This window comes from Nycticebus coucang, chromosome 16, assembly GCF_027406575.1.
Source record: "Nycticebus coucang isolate mNycCou1 chromosome 16, mNycCou1.pri, whole genome shotgun sequence".
Classification (NCBI taxonomy): Eukaryota; Metazoa; Chordata; class Mammalia; order Primates; family Lorisidae; genus Nycticebus; species Nycticebus coucang.
In genome coordinates, this window is record NC_069795.1 from 28451134 (window position 1) to 28477084 (window position 25951).

Below are 25951 nucleotides of genomic sequence, written 5' to 3' on the forward strand. Positions count from 1 at the left end.
GCATAGCTACCCTGAGACTGGAGAAAATAAATCAAGTGGAATATGTCAAAGGAAAAGACAAGAAACTGAAAGGACCATGATGAACATCAAATATCAGGGGTACAATAAGGAAAAGAATTGAAATATATGAATGGGAATTGTCAGATGTAAGAGGAAAATCAGAAGTATAGCATTTGGAAACAAAGGAGACAAGATCCTTAATATTAAATTCAAAAAAATGATTAAGTAAAATGAAGACTTTAAAGAGTCTTGGAAACTAGGAAATCATTGCTGGCACCAAGAAGACCTGAGATTGGGACATAGATTATAAGTCAGAGTGCAGTAGGGTAAATAATGGATAATATATCTCTAAGGATATTGTTTCTGTATTCTTATTTAGGTATGCATTTTATCTCCCCTTCTAAATGCTTTATTCTTTCTATTCAGAGATTATTTCTTTGACTTTCATGCAGGATCCAATGAAGTACTACAGAAAGTATAAATTTTAAATTAATGAACAGACATTTAAGTTTTTGCTCTTGTCATATTTACCTGATTCTACAAATAGCATATTACTGATTAGGTATTAATTTACATGTCTGCCTGTTTCTGCTATAGAGGGGGTATCTATGCTATCTACAATACATGCATAGATTAGTAGCAGTTGCTTTGAGAGCTGGCTGTGTTCAGAAGAATTTTGAAATTTCAAACTCAAAAGTATAAAAATATCTATCATAAAGGACTGGTGAGTATACCGTGTTCAATTTTAGAATATGTACTTTATTCCATCTGTCCATCTGTCTTATCTGTCTTCATAGTGCCAACACCTTATGCAATGTCTGGTCCAGACAATGAATAATCTGTTGAATGAATGAATAAATGAATGAATATAGTCTGAATTATAGTAGATTTGAGTTGAATATTGATAAATAAGCAGGGTTTAATTTGACTTGGTCAGTTCTTTTGCATCAATATCACAACACACTACTTGTAGCATGGGCTACAAATAATTTGCTTCTAAAAATAATTTACAAAACCATGCCAATTATTTCATTTAAAACAATAGATTGAATTAGCGGTATAATAGCTACATTCTTACTTATATTCCAACTTTATTTCCTATGAAAGATAAACAGGGATATTTAGAACTAAACTTCTAGGATGTATATAATATCCCAGTTATATGTAGTTATGTTGGTGTTCCCCAAGCATGTGTGATCTTCATCCATCACAGTAATGAAGTACAAAGAAAATTGAGAAAAGTGTTTAGTAGCTAGAGATAGGGAGAGAAAAATGTCAGGTGGAAAGAAGGTATTCCAATTCATGGGATGATAGGAGCACAGAAGCTGGAAAGAGCTTTGGTGTGCACAAGGACATACACCAGCCTTCTTCGGCTGGCTGGAATGCTCTGCAGAGATGCTGTAAAGATATATATATTAAAAAGTCTTCATTACTGCCACCTATAAAGTGAAAATGTTGGGGAATATGCTTTTCCTTCACCTGGAGAAAGGAAATTGGTTTTCTATTTAATGAGGGAGTCAGTGTGCCTTATTACTAGGCCCTCCCCCTCCCCTGAAAATAAGAAAGAAATAAAATGCCATTCGGTACTGTTGGAGACTCTGTTTCAAAGAAGGCAATGCTACAGAAACACTTACTGGTCAAGTTTTTCAGAGCAGACTCCAAAAAAGTGAAATAGCTATTATCCTAACAGTGTATAAAATGCATACAATATAAGTAAATAACATCATTCTGTCATTTGAGGTCATGGTAACCTTCTTGAAAGTAAAGTCAAGTACTCCCTAAGTTAATCATCACTTCATTGGAGTTGGTGGCTATTTTGGCTTGAGGTTTTGTTTAGAGCAGGCATTTGAAAGGCTGTTGAAATGCTATATTTGTTTATGTAAGGTCAGACTAACCCAGAGGTCTTCAAGTATTATAAATTGGGAAAAGTTTGGGTTAATCTACTCTTGCATGTTTGATTGTACAAAAGATAAGCCTTTCTTTGCCACCCTCCAAGGTCAGACTACTCTTAATACTAAGTGTACTTTACTGAAATAGTAGCCATTCAATTGAATATGAAATAGACTGGATGTATAGACATGTCCTTAAAGTTATATTACAAAATGGTGTTTTTCAGTGTATGGAAGGAAAACGTATACATTGAGAGTAGTGGCAAATCTTGAGAATTACCTTAAGACATCATGAAAGAGAGGCTGCAGTTATGAAGTTTAATATTTCACTGACTCACGTCTAAACAATCAGCATATTTCTTGGTGAAGAGCAGACTACTGGCCTAAAAATTAACAATTAATTTTATATTAAGTTTGGCAGAATGGGAACAGCACAATCAATAGTGCTAGCAAACAGCATGATTTATATATCACTTTTAATTAAACATGAATTCTTTAAACTTATTATTAAAATGAACACATTGAATTTGGTTCCTTTATTATAAATATTTTATCAGGGATATAATGGGTGCATTTTATACATGTGTATTTTTTTTTAGAAACTATCTCACCTGTCTAAATGCCAATATATGAATCAAAACAATGATCACAAAGATAAATGACCCAAAGGAGACTTTCAGAACAATTGATAATGGAGCTAAGATGAATTTGATATTTTAAGTGACTTTTCTCAAAGAACAGTGTGTTATTTGGAAGCATTCATTCATTTTCTTTTTTCCAGCATTAAAGGTTTGTCGGCTATAATTAAAACAAGCTAAAAATCTTATGACTAAGTAAAATTCAGGGACAAATAAAATATTTCTCTATGTCAAGCTTGGATGAAGAATCTTCAATAGGAAGGCTGCCATTTTTTTTTCAGATAACCATTTTCTTTTCTTTATTGGCGGTCACTTTAGAAGTCTTTAGAAGGATTTAAAATGATTGGTTTTGAATTAAGTAACCAGTAAAATAGAGATATGTGATCTCAAGAATTGCTTTTCTAAAAAATACAGGGCAAGAAATATTGTAGCAAAGGAAATATGAATGAAAAAATAAAAAATAAGAGAGAAATATTTACTTTTAAAATTCTGTTGATAAACAACAAAGTTGAAAATGGTGGAGTAACAAAAAGATATTATATATAAATATTTAACTTTAGAAATATATGTGTATTAAGAGCTCTCTAGGGCGGCACCTGTGGCTCAGAGGGGTAACACGCCAGCCCCATATGACAGAGTTGGCAGGTTCAAACCCAACCCTGGCGAAAAACTGCAAAAAAAAAAAGAGCTCTCTAACTCTAAATCATAGTATGTGTATTATTTGATATTTTATTTAAGAAATATTAATAGAATACTTATTAATTTCCAAACATCATGCTAAGAATCATTATGAAACAGGAATTTAAAAGATAGAGGTGATTCCTAACCATTCAAAGCTTACAAGCCACTGAGGATGACAGAAAAGTGTAAAATCACATAAGCATGTGTTTAATTTACAAAGGATCTTCAAGGGTGCTACGAAATAGAATAGGGTTTATGAAAAGAAAGTAGGCTTTCATTGAGGCTTCTGGGAATATTTGAGCTTTGAGGTTAATGTAGAGTTGAAGTTGATTCAGAAAAAGGGAAGTTTTTGTTGAATGAATGAAAATAAATCCCAGATAATTGTCTTGTGGAAACAGGCAGCATAATTCACCTAAAAAACTGAACAAAAATCAATGAGGTTAAGGTTAGAGTACAGAGAACAAAGGGTTAAATTGGTACCTACAGAAGTAGGTAGACACTAGGCCATGCAAGGACTTGGTTTTTATTTAAAAGCACAAGAAGTCACTGAAGGATATATATGTATATGGTGTAATGATCAGTTTATGTTTTCAAGGGATCCCTTCAGCTGCAGTGTAGAAAATGAATTCTAAAAAGACCATCATGGATATGGGTAGATGAGATAGGAAGCTATTGCCTTGGAGTGGAAGGAAGCTTGGACTTGGGAGGTAGTTACGGAGAATGAGAGAAATGGAAGCTTTCTAAAGCAATTATGAAAGAAAACTGAAAGTCTTTAGCAACTGTGATGATCAATTTTTATTATAATTAAACTGTCAAAAGTAAATGGCAGAATTTTGAAAGCAACAAGAGAAAGAGTTCCTAATATGCAAGGGTGTCCCTATAAAACTATCAGATTTCTCAACAGAAACTTTTCAGGCTAGGAAAAAGTGAGTTGATATATTCAAACTGCTGAAAAAAAATAATAACTTGCCAATCAAGAATACTTAACCTGGCAAAGCTGTCTTTCAGAAATGAAGGAGAGATAAAGACTTCTCAGATAAAGAGAAAATAAAGAAGTTCATCACCACTAGAATTGCTCTGCTAAGGGGAGTTTTTCAATTTTTGAAATGAAAGAATGCTAATTAGTAACAAATACATTAATAATATATTTAAATTCAAAATACTTTAATACTACTGTACTGGTGGTATGTAATTCCCTATAACTCTAATACAAAGGTTAAAAGACCAAAACATTAAAAGTAATGATAGCTACAATAATTTGCTAAAGGATATATAATATAAAAAGATATGAATTGTGGCATCAAAACATAAAATAGGGACAGTAAAAATGAAAGCTTTTTATATGCAATCAAAATTGAGTTATTATCAACTTAATGTAGATTGTTATAACAATAAGATGTTTTATGTAATCTTCATGTAATCACATGAAGTAGATATACAAATGATAGAAAAGCATTAAAGCCTAACAGTTCAGTAAATTATTTAATCACAAAAGAGGACAGCAAAAAAGTGATAAAGGGAAAAAATGGATAAAACAGCCAGAAAACAATTAACAAAATGGATATAGTAAGACCTTATCTATCAATAATTACTTTGAATCTAAGTAGATTAACATCTCTAATTAACCTACATAAAGTAGCTGGCCGAATGGACTGAATGGATATAAAGAGAAGATCCAATTATAAGCTGCCTTCAAGAAATTCAATTCAATTTTAAGTCAAAAACTGTCATAAGCAACACATAAGGTCATTATATAATGAAAAGGGGTTAATTCATCAAGATAATATAACAATAATGTATATATGTGCACCTGACAGTGAAGCACCTAAATAAATAAAATGACTAGTGGTAGATGTGAAAGAAAAAAATAGGCAGCAATATAATAACAGAAGACATTATTACCCCACTTTAAAGAATGCAAAGATTATTATGACAGAAAAATCAATAAGGAAAATGTGGAATCAAAAGACACTTTATACTAAATAATTAATAACCTAATAGACATATACAGAACATTTCATCCAACAGCAATAGCATATACACTCTTTACAAGCACATGTGGAACATACTCCAGGATAGCTCAGACATTAGACCCCCCAAACGAGACCTAACAAATTTAAGAAGATTAAAATCATATCAAAGATCTTCTCCAACCACAATGGTATGGAAACTAGAAATCAGTAACAGAAGAGAAATTTTTAAAATCACTTTATGTGGAAATTAAACAGCATTCTCTGAACAACCAGGGGTCAAAGAAATCAAGAGGAGAATTTAAAAATACTTTGAGAGAAATAAAAATGGAAACAGAACATACCAAAACATGGAATGCAGCAAAAGCAGTTCTAAGAAAAAAGCTCCCAGAAAAAGCATGACCTTAAAGTAGAAAACCCTAAATACTTCACCAAAAAATTACAACATTAATAAATAAATTTGATAAATTTTCAGGATACAGAATTAATAAAAATCAATTGTATTTACGTACACTAACAACGATCTGAAAAAGAAATCAATAAACTATCCCCTTTGCAATGGTGTGAAAAAGAGTTAAACACTTAGGAATAAATTTAACCAAGGAGGTGAAAGATCTATACACTGAAACTATAAAACACTGATGAAAAAAATTGTCTCAGACACAAATAAATTAAAAGATATATCCTGTTTATTGACTGAAAGAATTAATATTGTCAAAATGTTCATATTACCCAAAATGATGTACAGATTCCATGTAATGCCTATTAATATTTCAATGGTATTTGTCACAGAAATAGAACATAAGTCCTAAAATTTTTGTGGAACCACAAAAGCACTTAAATAGCTAACAAAGCTGAAAACCTCATACTTTCTGAATTCAAATTACATTATAAAGCTATAGCAATCAAAACAGTATGCTATTGACATAAAAACACACATAAACCGATGGCACAGAATGGAGAGCCCCCAAATCAATGAATGCATATATGATCAAATAATTTTCAACAAAGGCACAAAGAACTCACAATAGGGAAAGGACAGTCTCTTCAATAAATGTTAGGAAAACTGAATATCCATGTGCAAAAATATGAAACTGGACTTGTATCTTACACAACTTACAAAAATTAACACAGAATGGATTAAAGACGTAACATGAAACCATAAAATTCCTAAAAGAAAACAGGAGAAAAGCTCCTAGATATTGGTTGGGGCAAAGATATTTTGGCTATAACACCAAAAGCATAAGCAAAGCAAAACCATAAAATTAAAAAGTGAGACTAAATAAAAAAAAAATGCTTCTGCACAGCAAGGAAATCAATCAACAAAATGAAAAGGAAACCTATAGAACAGGAGAAAATATTTGCATACTACATCTGATAAAGAGTTAAAATCTAAAATACGTAAGAAACTCATGTACCCAAATAAATGACCTGATAAAAACAGGAAAAGAACCTGAACAGATAATCATATATTCAAAGAAGATATACAAATGGTCAACTAGGTGCTGATAGTCATTAATCTTCAGGAAAATATAAATCAAAACCATGATAAGGTTATTACCTAACACCTGTTGGAATGGCTATTACAAAAAAGACAAGTGATAAACTTTGGCAAAGATGTGGAGAAAAGGGAACACTTGTACACTGTTGACGGAAATGTAAATTGGAACAGCCTCTATGGGAAACAGTGTGGAAGTTTCTCAAGACATTAAAAATAAAATTACTGTTTTTAATTGGCTTGTCAAAGATCAAATAACAGTAAGTAGCTGGATTCATCTCTTGGATCTCTATTCTGTTCCAAACATCTGCTTCTCTGTTTTTGTGCCAGTACCATGCTGTTTTGATCACTATCGATTTATAGTACAGTCTCAGGTCTGGTAGTGTGATTCCTCCTGCTTTGTTTTTATTGCTGAGTAATGTTTTGGCTATTCAAGGTTTTTTCTGATTCCATATAAAACGAAGTATTATTTTTTCAAGATCTTTAAAATATGACAATGGAGCTTTAATAGGCATTGCATTAAAATTATATATTGCTTTGGGTAGTATGGACATTTTAACAATGTTGATTCTTCCCAGCCATGAGCATGGTATGTTTTTCCATCTGTTAACATCTTCAGCTATTTCTTTTATTAAAGTTTCATAGTTCTCTTTGTAGAGATCTTTCACATTCTTTGTTAGGTACACTCCCAAATATTTCATCTTCTTTGGCACTACTGTGAAAGGAATAGAGTCTTTGACTGTTTTTTCATCTTGGTTATTGTTGGTATATATAAAGGCTACAGATTTATGGGTGTTGATTTTGTAGCCTGAGACATTGCTGTATTCCTTGATGACTTCCCCACTTTGGCTGTGGGTTTGCTGTAGATAGTCTCTATTAGTTTAAGAAATGTACCTTCTATGCTTTCTTTGAGGATTTTTATTGTTTCATGCCTTAAATTTAAGTCCTTTATCCATCTTGAATCAATTTTTGTGAGTGGGGAAAGGTGTGGGTCCAGTTTCAGTCTTTTACATGTAGACATCCAGTTCTCCCAACACCATTTATTGAATAGGGAGTCTTTCCCCCAAGGTATGTTCTTGTTTGGTTTATCAAAGATTAGGTGGTTGTAAAATGTTAGTTTCATTTCTTGGTTTTCAATTCGATTCCAAGTGTCTATGTCTCTGTTTTTGTGCCAGTACCATGCTGTCTTGAGCACTATGGCTTTGTAGTACAGACTAAAATCTGGTATGCTGATGCCCCCAGCTTTATTTTTGTTACAGAGAACTGCCTTAGCTATACGGGTTTTTTTCCGGTTCCATACAAAACGCAGAATCACTTTTTCCAAATCTTGAAAGTACAATGCTGGTATTTTGATAGGCATGGCATTGAATAGGTAGATTGCTTTGGGAAGTATAGACATTGTAACAATGTTGATTCTTCCCATCCATGAGCATGGTATGTTCTTCCATTTGTTAATATCCTCTGCTATTTCCTTTCTGAGGATTTCATAGTTTTCTTTATAGGGGTCCTTCACCTCCTTCGTTAGGTATATTCATTTTCTTTGAAATTATGGTGAAGGGAGTTGTGTCCTTAATTAGCTTCTCATCTTGACTGTTATTGGTGTACACAAAGGCTACTGACTTGTGGAGGAAAAAAATCCTTTTATCAAAAGGACACTTGTACTAGACTGTTTATTGCAGCTCAATTTACAATTGCCAAAATGTGGAAACAGCCTAAATGCCCACCAACCCAGGAATGGATTAACAAGCTGTGGTATATGTATACCATGGAATACTATTCAGCCATTAAAAAAAATGGAGACTTTACATCCTTTGTATTAACCTGGATGGACGTGGAAGACATTATTCTTAGTAAAGCATCACAAGAATGGAGAAACATGAATCCTATGTACTCAATTTTGATATGAGGACAATTAATGACAATTATGGTTATGGGGGGGGAAGCAGAAAGAGGGAAGGAGGGAGGGGGTGGGGCCTCGGTGTGTGTCGCACTTTATGGGGGCAAGACATGATTGCAAGAGGGACTTTACCTAACAATTGCAATCAGTGTAACCTGGCTTATTGTACCCTCAGTGAATCCCCAACAATAAAAAAAAAAAAGAAATGTCCCTTCTATAATAATTTTCTTAAGTGTTCTGATCATGAAGGGATGCTGGATATTATCAAAAGCTTTTTCTGCATCGATTGAAAGAATCATATGGTCCTTATTTTTTAGTTTGTTTATGTGTTGAATTACATTTATAGATTTACGTATATTGAACCAGCCTTGAAACCCTGGGATAAATCCCACTTGGTCATGGTGTATAATTTTTTTGATGTGCTGTTGGATTCTGTTTGTTAGGATCGTATTGAGTATTTTAGCATCAATATTCATTAGTGACACTGGTCTATAATTTTCTTTTCTTGTTGGGTCTTTCCCTGGTTTGGGGATCAAGGTGATGTTTGCTTCATAGAATGTGTTGGGTAATATTCCTTCTTTTTCTATATTTTGGAAGCGGTTTCGTAGTATAGGTACTAGTTCTTCTTTAAAGGGTTGGTAGAATTCTGACGTAAAGCCATCTGGTCCTGGGCTTTTCTTTTTAGGGAGATTTTGTATAGTTGATGCTATTTCAGAACTTGATATAGGCCTGTTCAACATTTCCACTTCGTTCTGGCTAAGTCTTGGTAGGTAGCGTACTTCCAGGTATTGGTCGATTTCTTTCAGATTTTCATATTGCTGAGAGTAGAGTTTCTTGTAGTATTCGTTAAGGATTTTTTGAATTTCTGAGGGGTCTGTTATCACCTAACCCCAGTAAAAGTAGCCCACATAACAAAATCCCAAAACCAGAGATGTTGGCGTGGATGTGGAGAAAAGGGCACACTTCTACACTGCTGGTGGGAATGCACACTAATACGTTCCTTCTGGAAGGATGTTTGGAGAATACTTAGAGACTTAAAGATAGACCTGCCATTCGATCCTGTAATTCCTTTACTAGGTTTATACCCAGAAGACCAAAAGTCACAATATAACAAAGACATCTGTACCAGAATGTTTATTGCAGCCCAATTCATAATTGCTAGATCATGGAAGAAGCCCAAGTGTCCATCGACCCACGAATGGACTAGCAAATTGTGGTACATGTATACCATGGAATATTATGCAGCCTTAAAGAAAGATGGAGACTTTACCTCTTTCATGTTTACATGGATGGAGCTAGAACATATTCTTCTTAGCAAAATATCTCAGGAATAGAAGAAAAATTATCCAATGTACTCAGCTCTACTATGAAGCTAAATTATAGCTTTCACATGAAGGCTATAACCCAACTATAGCACAAGACTATGGGGAAAGGGCCAAGGAAGGGGAAGGGAGGGAGGAGGTTTTGGTGGAGGGTGGGTAATGGGTGGGGCCACATCTACAGTGCATTTTAGAATGGGTACAGGCAAAACTTACTAAATGCAGAATACAAATGCCTGCATACAGTAACTAAGAACTAAACTGTTCTACGTTGAACAGTTAGATGAGAATATTTCAGATTGTATGTGAAACCCGCACATTGTACCCCTTGATTGTACTAATGTACACAGCTATGATTTAACAATAAAAATAAATAAATAAATTTTAAAAAATGCAATAAAAAATAAAATAAAATTACTGGATGATCAACAATCCAGGGTATAAAACCAAAGGAAACAAAATCAGTATCACAAAAATAAGTCTACAGCCCCATGTTCCTTGCACCACCATTGACAATAGCCAAGTTAAGGAAACAACTCAAGTGTCCTTCAAGGAATGAATGGATAAATAAATGTGATAGGGATATGTGTGTGCGTGTGTGCACTCATGCACCTGGGTTTGTATGTGTATGAATATGATGCCATATTATGAAGACATAAGAGAGATCCTGCCATTTGTCTAAGCAGGGATGAACCTGGAGAACGTAATGCTTTCTGAAATAAGTCAGACAGAGAAAGAAAAAGAATTCATGTTATCACCTATGTGGATTTTAATAAATGAAATAAAATAAAAAGTCAAACCCATTCAGTTGACTGGGACTTAAAGGTAGGGGAAATGGGAGACGTTGGTCAAAAGAATACAAATTTTCAATTATAAGTAGAGCAACTTCTGAAGATCTAATGTGCAGCCTGATAACTATAGTCATAATACCGTATTGTATATCATACACTTGAAATTTTCTGAGAGTAGATTTTAAATGTTCTTACCAAAAAGCAAAAAACAAAAACAAAAACAAAAGCAACAAAACATAACTACAGTTATGCATAGCTTTCATAATGGGGATACATTCTGAGAAATGTGTTCTTAGGCAATTTTATTGTGTGAACATCGTGGAGCCTAGGACTTTGGCGCTATGTAACAGCGTACTGTTTCCAGGTTACAAACCTGTACAGCATGTTACTGCACTGAATACTCTAGGCAGTTGTAACACAGTGGTAAGTATACACAGAAAAGGTACAGTAAAACTGTGGTATAAAAAAATAACAAATGCTGCACCTGTATAGGGCACTGACTGTGAACAGAGTGTGCAGGACCAGAAGTGGCACTGGGTGAGTTGGTGAGTGAGTAGGGAACAAATGCGAAGCTCTAGTACATCAGTGTACACCATCACTGACTTTATAAACACTGTACACTTAAACTACACTCAATTTATTTATAAAAACTTCTTCAATGGTAAATCAGCCGTAGCTTACAATAACTTTTTTACTTTATAAATTTTTAAATTCTTTTAACTTCTGGATTCTTTGGTAATAACATTTCACTTAAAACACAAACACATTGAACAGCTATACAAAAATACTTTCTTTCTCTATGTTCTTATTCTATAAACATATTTTCTATTTTTAAAATTTTGGATTTTTTTTTTAACTTTTGAAACTTTTTGTTAAAAACTAAGACACACTTGCATCTGGGCACCGTGAGTCTGGGGAGATAGGACTCCAGGCATCTCTGGCTGGTGGGAACTGCCTATCATCACTCCTATGAAGATACAGGGAGTCAGCGAGAGACTTCTGGACCCCAAGAGGAGGACTAAAACAGTGGAAAACCGGCAAGTGGTCACGTGTGTTCAATCCGTCTAAACCCGCCCACAACTTCCACAGGCACAAGAACTAAAAGAGCAAGAGGAAGTGAAAGGAAAATTAGGGCAAGGAAACAGATAAAAGAAATCACTCATGAGGAAGAATCAGCAGAAAACTCCAGGCAACATGAAGAACCAGTCAAGAACATCCCCACCAACGGACCATGAGGTAGCTACTGCAGATGATTCCACCAGTATAGAAATGTTAGGAATGACAGAAAGGGAATTTGGAATACACATGTTGAAAACAATGAAAGAAATGATGGAAACAATGAAGGAAATTGCTAATAAAGTGGAAAATAACCAAAAGGAAATCCAAAAACAGAATCAAATAAGAGATGAACGATATGAAGAATATAAAAAGGATATAGCAGACCTGAAGGAACTGAAACAGTCAATTAGGGAACTTAAAGATACAATGGAAAGTATCAGCAACAGGTTAGACCATGCAGAAGAAAGAATTTCAGAGGTAGAAGACAAAGTTCTTGAGATAACTCAGACAGTAAAAGAGGCAGAAGAGAGAGAAAGCAGAACATTCACTGTCAGAATTATGGGACTTTATGAAGCATTCCAACATACGAGTTATAGGAATTCCAGAAGGGGAAGAAGAATGCCCCAGAGGAATGGAAGCCATACTAGAGAATATTATAAAAGAAAATTTCCCAAACATCACCAAAGAGTCTGACACACTGCTTTCAGAGGGATATCGGACCCCAGGTCGCCTCAACTCTAACCGAGCTTCTCCAAGACACATTGTGATGAACCTGTCCAAAGTCAAGACAAAAGAAAAGATTCTGCAAGCTGCCAGGAGTAAGCGCCAGTTGACCTACAGGGGCAAATCCATCAGAGTTACCGCAGACTTCTCTAATGAAACTTTCCAAGCAAGAAGACAATGGTCATCTACCTTTAATCTACTTAAACAGAACAGTTTTCAGCCCAGAATTCTGTACCCTGCTAAGCTAAGCTTCAAAATTGACGGAGAAATCAAATCATTTACGGATATACAAACATTGAGGAAATTCGCCACAACAAGACCAGCACTACAGGAAATACTTCAACCTGTTCTACACACTGACCACCACAATGGATCAGCAGCAAAGTAAGAACTCAGAAATCAAACGACAAAACCTAACCTCCACACTGATGCAAAAGATAAAACTAAGCAATGGACTCTCACCAAATAAGACGAATAGAATACTACCACACTTATCAATTATCTCAATAAATGTTAATGGCTTGAATTCCCCCACTGAAGAGACATAGATTGGCTGACTGGATTAAAAAACACAAGCCATCCATTTGCTGTCTGCAAGAAACACACCTGGCCTCAAAAGACAAATTAAAGCTCCGAGTCAAGGGTTGGAAGACAATTTTTCAGGCAAACGGAATTCAGAAGAAAAGAGGAGTTGCAATCTTATTTTCAGATACATGTGGATTTAAAGCAACTAAAGTCAAAAAAGACAAAGATGGTCACTTTATATTGGTCAAGGGAAAACTACAACAAGAAGACATTTCCATTCTAAATATTTATGCACCCAATTTAAACGCTCCCAGATTCTTGAAGCACACCTTACTCAGTCTGAGCAATATGATATCTGATAATACCATCATAACAGGGGACTTTAACACACCACTTACAGAGCTGGACAGATCCTCTAAACAGAAATTAAACAAAGATGTAAGAGATTTAAATGAGACCCTAGAACAACTATGCTTGATAGATGCATATAGAACACTCCACCCCAAAGATAAAAAATATACATTCTTCTCATCACCCCATGGAACATTCTCCAAAATTGATCATATCCTGGGACACAAAACAAATATCAACAGAATCAAAAGAATTGAAATTTTACCTTGTATCTTTTCAGACCATAAGGCACTAAAGGTGAAACTCAACTCTAACAAAAATGCTCAAGCCCACCCAAAGGCATGGAAATTAAACAATCTTCTGTTGAATAACAGATGGGTGAAGGAAGAAATAAAACAGGAAATCATTAACTTCCTTGAGCATAACAACAATGAAGACACAAGCTACCAAAACCTGTGGGATACTGCAAAAGCAGTTTTGAGAGGAAAATTCATCGCTTTAGATGCCTACATTCGAAAAACAGAAAGAGAGCACATCAACAATCTCACAAGAGATCTTATGGAATTGGAAAAAGAAGAACAATCTAAGCCTAAACTCAGTAGAAGAAAAGAAATATCCAAAATCAAATCAGAGATCAATGAAATTGAAAACAAAAGAATCATTCAGAAAATTAATGAAACAAGGAGTTGGTTTTTTGAAAAAATAAATAAAATAGATAAACCATTGGCCAGACTAACTAGAAATAGAAAAGTAAAATCTCTAATAACCTCAATCAGAAACGATAAAGGGGAAATAACAACTGATCCCACAGAGATACAAGAGATCATCTCTGAATACTACCAGAAACTCTATGCCCAGAAATTTGACAATGTGAAGGAAATGGATCAATATTTGGAATCACACCCTCTCCCTAGACTCAGCCAGGATGAAATAGACCTCCTGAACAGACCAATTTCAAGCACTGAGATCAAATAAATAATAAAAAAGCTTCCAACTAAAAAATGCCCTGGTCCAGATGGCTTCACTCCAGAATTCTATCAAACCTTCAAGGAAGAGCTTATTCCTGTACTGCAGAAATTATTCCAAAAAACTGAGGAAGAAGGAATCTTCCCCAACACATTCTATGAAGCAAACATCACCCTGATACCAAAACCAGGAAAAGACCCAAACAAAAAGGAGAATTTCAGACCAATCTCACTCATGAACATAGACGCAAAAATTCTCAACAAAATCCTAGCCAATAGATTACAGCTTATCATCAAAAAAGTCATTCATCATGATCAAGTAGGCTTCATCCCAGGGATGCAAGGCTGGTTTAACATACGCAAGTCTATAAACGTTATCCACCATATTAACAGAGGCAAAAATAAAGATCACACGATCCTCTCAATAGATGCAGAAAAAGCATTTGATAAAATCCAGCATCCTTTTCTAATTAGAACTCTGAAGAGTATAGGCATAGGTGGCACATTTCTAAAACTGATTGAAGCTATCTATGACAAACCCATAGCCAATATTTTACTGAATGGAGTAAAACTGAAAGCTTTTCCTCTTAGAACTGGAACCAGACAAGGTTGTCCTCTGTCACCTTTACTATTCAACGTAGTGCTGGAAGTTCTAGCCAATACAATTAGGCAAGACAAGGAAATAAAGGGAATCCAAATGGGAGCAGAGGAGGTCAAACTCTCCCTCTTTGCTGACGACACGATCTTATACTTAGAGAACCCCAAAGACTCAACCACAAGACTCCTAGAAGTCATCAAAAAATACAGTCATGTTTCAGGATATAAAATCAATGTCCACAAGTCAGTAGCCTTTGTATATGCCAATACACTCAAGATGAGAAGCTAATTAAGGACACAACTCCCTTCACCATAGTTTCAAAGAAAATGAAATACCTAGGAATATACCTAACGAAGGAGGTGAAGGACCTCTATAAAGAAAACTATGAAATCCTCAGAAAGGAAATAGCAGAGGATATTAACAAATGGAAGAACATACTATGCTCATGGATGGCAAGAATCAACATTGTTAAAATGTCTATACTTCCCAAAGCTATCTATCTATTCAATGCCATTCCTATCAAAGTACCTACATCGTACTTTCAAGATTTGGAAAAAATGATTCTGCGTTTTGTATGGAACCGGAAAAAACCCCGTATAGCTAAGGCAGTTCTTAGTAACAAAAATAAAGCTGGGGGCGTCAGCATACCAGATTTTAGTCTGTACTACAAAGCCATAGTGGTCAAGACAGCATGGTACTGGCACAAAAACAGAGACATAGACACTTGGAATCAAATTGAACACCAAGAAATGAAACTAACATCTTACAAACACCTAATCTTTGATAAACCAAACAAGAACTTACCTTGGGGGAAAGACTCCCTATTCAATAAATGGTGTTGGGAGAACTGGATGTCTACATGTAAAAGACTGAAACTGGACCCACACCTTTCCCCACTCACAAAAATTGATTCAAGATGGATAAAGGACTTAAATTTAAGGCATGAAACAATAAAAATCCTCAAAGAAAGCATAGGAAAAACACTGGCAGATATTGGCCTGGGGGAAGACTTCATGAAGAAGACTGCCATGGCAATTGCAACAATAACAAAAATAAACAAATGGGACTTCATTAAACTGAAAAGCTTCTGTACAGCTAAGAACACAATAACCAAAGCAAAGAGACAACCTACACAATGGGAAAGGATATTTGCATATTTTCAATCAGACAAAAGCTTGATAACCAGGATCTATAGAGAACTCAAATTAATCCACATGAAAAAAGCCAACAATCCCTTATATCAATGGGCAAGAGATATGAATAGAACTTTCTCTAAAGATGACAGACGAATGGCTAACAAACATATGAAAAAATGTTCATCATCTCTATATATTAGAGAAATGCAAATCAAAACAACCCTGAGATATCATCTAACCCCAGTGAGAATGGCCCACATCACAAAATCTCAAAACTGCAGATGCTGGCATGGATGTGGAGAGAAGGGAACACTTTTACACTGCTGGTGGGACTGCAAACTAGTACAACCTTTCTGGAAGGAAGTATGGAGAAACCTCAAAGCACTCAAGCTAGACCTCCCATTTGATCCTGCAATCCCATTACTGGGCATCTACCCAGAAGGAAAAAAATCCTTTTATCATAAGGACACTTGTACTAGACTGTTTATGGCAGCTTAATTTACCATTGCCAAAATGTGGAAACAGCCTAAATGCCCACCAACCCAGGAATGGATTAACAAGCTGTGGTATATGTATACCATGGAATACTATTCAGCTATTAAAAAAAATGGAGACTTTACATCCTTCGTATTAACCTGGATGGAAGTGGAAGACATTATTCTTAGTAAAGCATCACAAAAATGGAGAAGCATGAATCCTATGTACTCAATCTTGATATGAGGACAATTAATGACAATTAAGTTTATGGGGGGGGGAAGCAGAAAGAGGGATGGAGGGAGGAGGGTGGGGCCTTAGCGTGTGTCACACTTTATGGGGCCAAGTCATGATTGCAAGAGGGACTTTACCTAACGATTGCAATCAGTGTAACTGGCTTATTGTACCCTCAATGAATCCCCAACAATAAAAAAAAAAAAAAGAGAAAAAAATAAAAACTAAGACACAAACATATGTTAGCCCAGAGTTACCCAGGTTCAGGACCATCAAACTGTCACTATGCAACAGGAACTTTTCAAGTCTATCACAATAGTATGGGATCCTTACTGCATATGTGGCTCATCATTAACCAAAATCCCAATACATGACTATATGTGAGGAGATAGAAGTGTTATACATACATGGAATCATCACATTGTACACTTTAAATATATACAATTTTATTTGTCAGTTATATCTCAATAAAATTTAAAGGAAGCATGAATCCCCAACAATAATACATATATATATTATTTATATATAAATATATACAGTTTTCAAAAACTATAAACAATTTAAATATCCATCAACAGGTGAATACATTTGCCATTAATGCATGTAACAACATGAATGAATCTCTTATTATGCTGAATGAATAAAGCCGAACAAAGTTCATATTGTACACATACAATTCTAGAAAAGGAAAGCCAATTTATAGTGAGGTAACACAGATCAGTAGTTGATTGGCGGGGAGCTTTAGAAGGGGCAAGAAAAAAGAATTATAAAAAGGGCACAAGGAAACTGTTGAGGGAGGTATACCCTTCATTAGTTTGACTGGGGTAATGTTTCATGCTTGCATAGATATATCAAAACATTTTGTACCAAATTGTAAAATTTAAATGTGAAATTTATTGTAAACCAATTGTACTTCAATAAATCTTTTTTGAAAAGTTAAAAAAAAAAACTTAATGGAAGCAAAAGGAAAAAAATTTGAAATAAAAATGAAATAGCTTTTGAATTAAAATTTTTATATTAAAAGTTAAAACATCATATTTTTTATTTTTATTTTTTAACATGGAAAACTTTTTATTTTTTATTTTTTTATTAAATCATAGCTGTGTACATTAATGCGATCATGGTGCACCATACACTGGTTTTATATACAATTTGAAATATTTTCATCAAATTACTTAACATAGCCTTCCTGACATTTTCTTAGTTATTGAGTTAAGACATTTATATTCTACATTTAGTAAGTTTCACATGTACCCTTGTAAGATGCACTGTAGGTGTAGTCCCACCAATTACTCTCCCTCCACCTATTCTCCCCACTCCCCTCCCCTCCCTTTCCCCTTTCCCCATATTCTTGGGCTATAATTAGGTTATAGTTTTCATATGAAAGCTATAAATTAGTTTCATAGTAGGGCTGAGTACATTGGATACTTTTTCTTCCATTCTTGAGATACTTTGCTAAGAAGAATATGTTCCAGCTCCATCCATGTAAACATGAAAGAGGTAAAGTCTCCATCTTTCTTTAAGGCTGCATAATATTCCATGGTGTACATATACCACAATTTATTAATCCATTCGTGGGTCGATGGGCACTTGGGCTTCTTCCATGATTTAGCAATTATGAATTGGGCTGCAATAAACATTCTAGTACAAATATCTTTGTTATAAGCTGATTTTTGGTCTTTTGGATATATACCTAGTAGAGGAATTATAGGATCAAATGGCAGGTCTATTTTTAGATCTCTAAGTGTTCTCCAAACATCTTTCCAAAAAGAACATATTAGTTTGCAGATTCTGATTCAGTCGACTTGGATGGACCCTAAGATTATACATTTCTAAGAAAGTCCCAAATGATTCTAATGTTGCTCTGTGGGTTACACTTTGTATAGCAAGGCATTATATGGTAAGGACAGTATTTTAAATAAGTGGGAAATAAACAATTATTCAGAATATATTATTGGTATTTGACCAATTAATCCAAATCAGGATATCTGATTAATCATCCATAAATAAAATGAAATTGTTATCTCATGTGATATACTAAAATAACTGTCAAGTACAGTAAAATTAATTTTAAAATAAGCAAACCTTGTTTCATAATGAATATTTATGTAGTTTGGGTATGGAGGCCTTTCTAAGATCAGCCTTTAAGATAAAAAATAAAGGGAAGAGATTAAAAATGTGATTATTTAAAAATATTAAATTTCTGTATGCCAAAAAATACTTAAAATAGTAAGTCAAATGAAAAATTATAAATATATTTGCAACATACTTAATCTAAAGTGTCTTTAACATATAAAGTTCTCTTACAAAGAAATAAGGTAGGAACACATTGAACAGTAGAAAAATATAAGTCAAAAATACATGGAATTAATTCATAGAATACATTTTAATGACCATACACAGAATGGATGTTTTTAATGTACTATTAACTAAGAACTGTTTTGTTTTATAATGTTATGTTTAACTGTTACTAATGCCAGCAATTTAAAATATAAAGGATATTTCTTATCAAGTCAGCAATAATATAAAAATAGTTTTGAAAAGAGTACAGAGAGGGCTGAGTGTGGTGGCTCACACCTATAATCCTAGCACTCTGGGAGGCAGAGGCAGGGGCACTGCCCTGAACTCACAGGTTCCAGACCAGCCTAAGCCAGAGTGTGACTCCATCTCTAAAAATAGCTGAGCCTTTTGGTAGGCACCTGTTGTCCCAGCTATTTGGGAAGCTGAGCCAAGAGAATCACTTAAGCCCAGGAGTTTGAGGTTGCTGTGAGCTGTGATGCGTCCGCACTCTACCAAGGGCAACAAAGTGAGACTCTGTCTCAATAAAAAGAAAAAAGGAAGGAAGGAAGGAAGGAAGGAAGGAAGGAAGGAAGGAAGGAAGGAAGGAAGGAAGGAAGGAAGGAAGGAAGGAAGGAAGGAAGGAAGGAAGGAAGGAAGGAAGGAAGGAAGGAAGGAAGGAAGGAAGGAAGGAAGGAAGGAAGGAAAAGAAAAAGAGTACAGAGAAATTGATATTCTCGTAATTGGCTTAACAATTCATTGGCCAAACTAATAAGTGTAAATAAAAAGACTTAAAAAATCAGCACAGTGTGATTAGTTGTTCTACTTCTATAAATTTAACTTAAAGAAATCTTCAAGCAAAAAAAAAAAAAAAATCATCAAAGTTGCATGTAAATAAATGTCTGTTTCTATGCACTGCAATGTACAGGGCGTCCATAAAGTCCATGTGCAATAAATTTGTTTTATAATGGTGTGTTTAACTGCTGCCAAAGCCAGTCTATGTAATAAATAAATTGCACATGAACTTTATGGACACCCTTATTAATAATTTACTGTACAAATATATATGTACATGCTATATTCACAATATACAGATGTGAAACAAATAAGTGTGCTTCATGTATCAGTTAAGGTAAAATAATGTGCTTAATATATCAGTTAGGGTTTTTTGGTTGTAAGCACAAAACCTAGCTTTGGCTCAGGTCCAGACAAAGGAGTCCAGGAAGCAGGATAAGACATGAGCCTGGCGGCAGACAGGGAACTGCTCAGCCTTCCTCCCCATCTTATCTATTGAGACAAATGAAAGCCAAATGTTTTATATCCTCCACCCCAATCCCACCTATCTTTCTGTAACTTTATTCAAGATCCAAAGTCCTCGGGAAAATGAGACTTCATTGTTCTATCTTGGGTTACCTGTCGGTTACTTGGTTGGGGAAGTAAAAGGCTTCTTGATTTACAATTCCAAAGACTACACATAGTGGTAAGGTGATACTGAAATAGGGAATTAGGAATTGTTAGGAAAACAATAAACGTTTAATAAATCCAAATAATACAAAATATCAATTATTTGCAGTTTTGCTCACAATATGTAAATCATTAATGTATATACACTGTGTATGTGTGCTATATGTAGAAGAAAAAAATCCTAGAAAATAATTCCATAATGGTACAGTAATGCCATTTACATATTGGATTATATTTGAATTTTATTTTATTCTTGGTCCTTTTCTGTGTTGTTAAATTTTTAACAATGAGAATTTATTGCTTTTGGATTAAGATATAAAACAATAAACTTTTACACATTTTGTGACATACAACTTGATTTACTTTCTATTGATTTTTGAACTTCGTATATTAAATAACCAGAAATATTACTTCAAGAACTATATTCCTATTCCAAATATTAGTATGTATTGAAATATAGTGAAACACTTTTTTGTTTTTTGGTTATTTATTTTTATTTATTTTTTATTTTTTTTGCTTTACATGAAGTGCCTAAGACAGTCTCATCTTGATCCTGCAGAATGCATCTTAAAAGGAGACTCACGAAGAGGCCACATTGTGCTGAAGAAATTGTTTCAGTTTTATGCAAGATCAGAACTGGGTATCACTCTCCAACAAACAACAATCCAACTTGTAATAATGAATTCTACAGAGAGATGATCTGTCTGCTACTGTGTTCTACAGAGAGCCCTGGGCATCATGGCCAAGATTTCAAACTGCCACATAACATATCATAAAATTCTTGGAATATCTCCATTTTACATGAATGTGATTTATTTTTTACTATATTAGGATGTTGAATTCCAAACCTACTTGCTTGTAACACAATCCCATGCTTAGAGTAATTAGGATCAAAATCAAACACAGGGTACATGTAATACTAGTTGCTATTCCTTGATAAGGGCCCTGCTTCGAGCTCAAGTTCTTCAGCAATCATAGTGTGTAATAACAAAGGTACACAGCAGTGGGATAGGTGAGTAGAATTCTCAAAATGTTCACTAGAGTGGGCAGTGCCTGTGGCTCAGAGGAGTAGGGTGCTAGCCCCATATGCTGGAGTTGGCAGGTTCAAACCCAGCCCTGGCCAAAAACCACAAAAGAAAAAAAAATTTTTTTCACAAGAGCTATGTTTCCATTATCGGCAGAATAATGAATGTATTTTAAGTGTAAATTATTATATTTCACAAAATTTTTCTTTTCTCAAATTCCAGTATCCTGAGCAAATATAATTAATATTTATGTAAAAAAAAGACTAAGTTTCAATTCCCAAAGATTGGGTTCAATATGAACACTATTACCATTATAAAAATGTTTTCTTTCCATGATTCTATCAAGTGGTAACTTCCAACTAAAGCCAATGCCATTTATCTACATTCTGGAAAGTTCCAGAATAAAGTTGAAATAGTTAATCATCAGCTTTAAAGTGGCCATACATAATGAAATAAATAACTTGTTACTTTTATAATGCAAAAGTGGTTTCATTGCCTTTCAGATGGAATTGTATGTTATGTGGGTTTTAGGCAGAAATGGCATTGTATTAGTCTTAATTGTTAATGTAATATCTAAAATTTCTTTTCAAAGACTTATTTAGATAGATGTCTCAATGAAACGCAGAATTAAAGGGAAGACATAAGCTCTCAGGGACAGACTATGAATAAATATACTAATAAATATAAATTAGCCCTGTGAAATTTTGGAGAAGATGATATTAATTAAAAGCCATTAAAGGTTTTCAAAAATTTAATTTTGAGTGAGGTTTTGACAGATAAATGGGAAAGTTAAGGTTGAATTTAAATGTCATTTTTTGTTTTATAATAGTATGTTAAACATCTACTAAAGCCAGTCTATATAATACAAGTCAAAAATGTTGAGACTGATGAAGAAAAACAATTGAGTTTTTTATGTGAGTATATTTGTAATGATTATTTTAAACCATCTTTTATTCTGAGTTTTTCTTTGAATTTTTCTAAACTGAGTATTTCAAACCAAGTCTTTACATTGCTAGCACATATGAACAATAGATTTGCGCTTATCAAATATCTAAACCTAAAAAAAAAAAAAAAGAATTCTTTTAAAGTAAATGTATTTTTGCTTAGAATGTGAAGGTACTGTATTGAATAAATTCAAATTCATTTTACCTACTTCTATTTACTCTAATAAACTACCTTAGCCTATAATTATAGTAAAAATAAACATTGTAGAGCCAATCAGAAAGTCATAGCATTTTTATAAAAACTTACTTTTTCAATGACAGGTATAAAAAAACTTTTACTCTCATTTTATAAATTGATACAATCTCAATGCATTAATTTGTTATTACTTACATCAAGTAAAGTCAGCTGTAATGAACATTTGCCAAATTCTACACTGATATCTAGAGAATAAGCAAGACTCGGGCTATGTATTTCTACTACAGATAAAAGGATTCTAAGCTTTTTCACTCTTATCTAGTTTATTTTGCTTGCCTATATGCCAAAGATGTGAGAAAGTTCTAGTAAGTTCTAGTAAGATTTTACTAGATATTTGATTGGTTTGTTGGAAATAATCTTCAATCGCCACAAGAGATGATCCCCAGATATAGGTCTTCTGGACTGTTGTGTCCTATTTCAGATTATCAGCTCCAAAGGTTAGGCTGTCTGGAATGGAAGGGAGGATTTTTACTCTTTATTCTGAAACTACAAGTAAAATCTCTGGCCAGGTTATGTCTGATTCAGTAGGCTTAGAGGGCCCATAAGGAAAAATCCAGCTTGTCTGATTTAGTAAAAGGCAATGCTCTCTATACAGCCATTCTGTGTTATTGTTTATTGATTTGATGGGCAATGATGTTCATGTGCCTCTTTCACTTCAATGACAATTGATTTTAATAGCATGTTACACAGCACAGCATATCATGCTAAATATTGTGGAATTCCAAATTGGGATTTGTAGAATTCTAAGTTATTAGTTAATCGTTGCTTTAATAATCTTAATTTTTATTAAAAACAAAGAAGGCCCTGTTTTAAAATTTGGCATACAAGTGCAACATTTGGACAACTACTCTCTGGAGAGCCTCCTTTCTGGAATAAAGGCAGGATTAGTGTGGTGGGGTTAAAAGGTCAAAACAGAAGGTCATCCTTTTTGTCAATATTCAAATGGAAAGCTGATTTGAACAGAAGGATACAGCCTGACGGACCGATCAGACGAACTCAATCATTATTTTGCCAATAATATGTTCGAAGTAGAAGCTGATCTCTCTGAAAACGTAAACATCTTCTTTTTTCTAACATTTCCTCGTGTTACAAAGAGGCTACATTTACTCCCTTCATAAGGAATTTAAATAGTATTATCACCAGGCCCAATTAGAAGTGACTGCAGAACTGATGTTTTATACCCCACTTTTCCTATGGTAAAAGTGCCAATGTGCATGAGAAATATTTGAAAGTTGAAACTTCAACTCTAATCAGATTAAAATTCACATTCAATCACACACACCTTGTTATTGTCAAATGAAAAGTCAACAATCTGCACAGCATTTACATAAATGATAATAATGACCATAATTCCCTACAGGCAAGACTTACATTTTCCCCTCCTTTTTTTTAATTTTTATTAGTTCTCCCATTGCTGAAATCAGGACCCAGCTGGGGAGCCAAGCACTCAGTCTTCATTGTAGACATTTTCTCACAGACATAGGTTAAAACAAAAGTTCAGAGAGCTGACCTGTGTGGCCCAGGCTGAAGATCCTATATTCTTTCATCTCTCCAGGCCTCTCTCAGACCCCAAGAACTCACGAGGCCCCGGAAGAGCTCGTCCAGCCTCTCCTCCTGCACTCCACTCGCTCCCCCTCCCACTCTCACCCCTGCAAAGAATTCCTTGTGTCTTGGATGGCTAAATATCTGGACCATTAGGGTACTCCTTTATTCCTTCAGATAAAAATTCAAATTCTACTTATTAACTATAATGTGGATATTAACATTAGAAGATGTAAGCATGTCATCATGACTAGTAAATTGAATAAATCAGATGCATCCTCAGAAACAGTCTTCATGTGGATTGGCTTTATTAGTTACAAAAAAGTCTGAAAATATCTCCTGTCTGAACTTTCTTTAAGGAAAAAATAAAATCCCATAAACAAACTAGAGATTATGAACTAAAAATAGCACTATAGGTCACTTGTAGCATCTCACACCTATAATTCCAGCACTTTGGGAGGCCAAGGCAGGAGGATTCCTTGAGCCCAGCTTGGGCAACATGAAAAGACTTCATCTCCACAAAGAAATTCAAAAAAAACTACACATGGTGGCATACACCTGTACTACTCCAGAGACGAGGCATAAGGATCTCTTGAACTTAGGAATTTGGAGCTACAGTGAGCTATGTGTGGGCCACCACACTCCAGCCTGAGTAACAGAGAAAGATTTTGTCTCCAGAAAAAAAAAAAAAAAAAAGCACTATAAAAACTAAGAACAACTTTTTGAGATCAGAACCTCTTTCATGGAGAAAGGAAGACAGTAAGACAAACACCAGCAGGAGGGTGCTTAAACCAGAGAAACCCGCGCCGTTAAAGACAGCATCTCTGAAAAATTTTAAATTAAACATTCCAATTTCATATCAGAAAGGAAAAACATAGATAGAAAAAACATAAAAAGCAAGTATTATATATTTCATTCATTTCATTGGAAAGATTATTTCTGACCATGTTAAAAAAGACCATTCAATATTAACTTAAAATAGTTGCTTGTGTTAGGCATACCATTTTGTGTAAATTTCAAATTATTCTACATTTTTTACCATAACTACTTCACAGAACTTTTCTCAGTTTTCAATTCAACAAATGTTTATGAAATACCTACTGAGTGCTAGCCACTGCAATAACAGCTGAGGTTGAATAAAACAAGTGATGTATGTTAAGGGATCTACACTTCAGTAGACATCCTACTTTTAAAAATAGATTAGGTCAAAACAAAGTGATAAATGGTAGAGTGCTATATATAATGTGGAAAGAGAGAAGGAAAAAAGGTGTTTAAATCTGTCTTACCAAAGTGAAGGAAGCTAACAGAGGATGTGCCTTATGAAATCATTCTTTCATTCCTCAAATATTTACGAAGCATATACAAAATCCAGGAGAACACCAGTAAATGCAGAAGATATTATTGTGGGTAATGCAGGCAAAATATTTGCCCTCATGGTATGGGCACTCTAGTGATTAAGACAGAAAATTAATCAAGATAAATAATATACAGGTAGTTAGATATCATAAGAAGTGAAAATAAAAGATGAAGCAGAGGTCACCATATACAAAAATCAATTCAAAATGAATGAAAAACTTAAACATAAGATCTAAAACTATAAAACTACTGACCAATACATACAGCAAATATTTCCACACATTGGTCTAAGCAAAGATTTTATGGCTAAGAAGAAAATGAAATGTTGAAAGGAGTGAA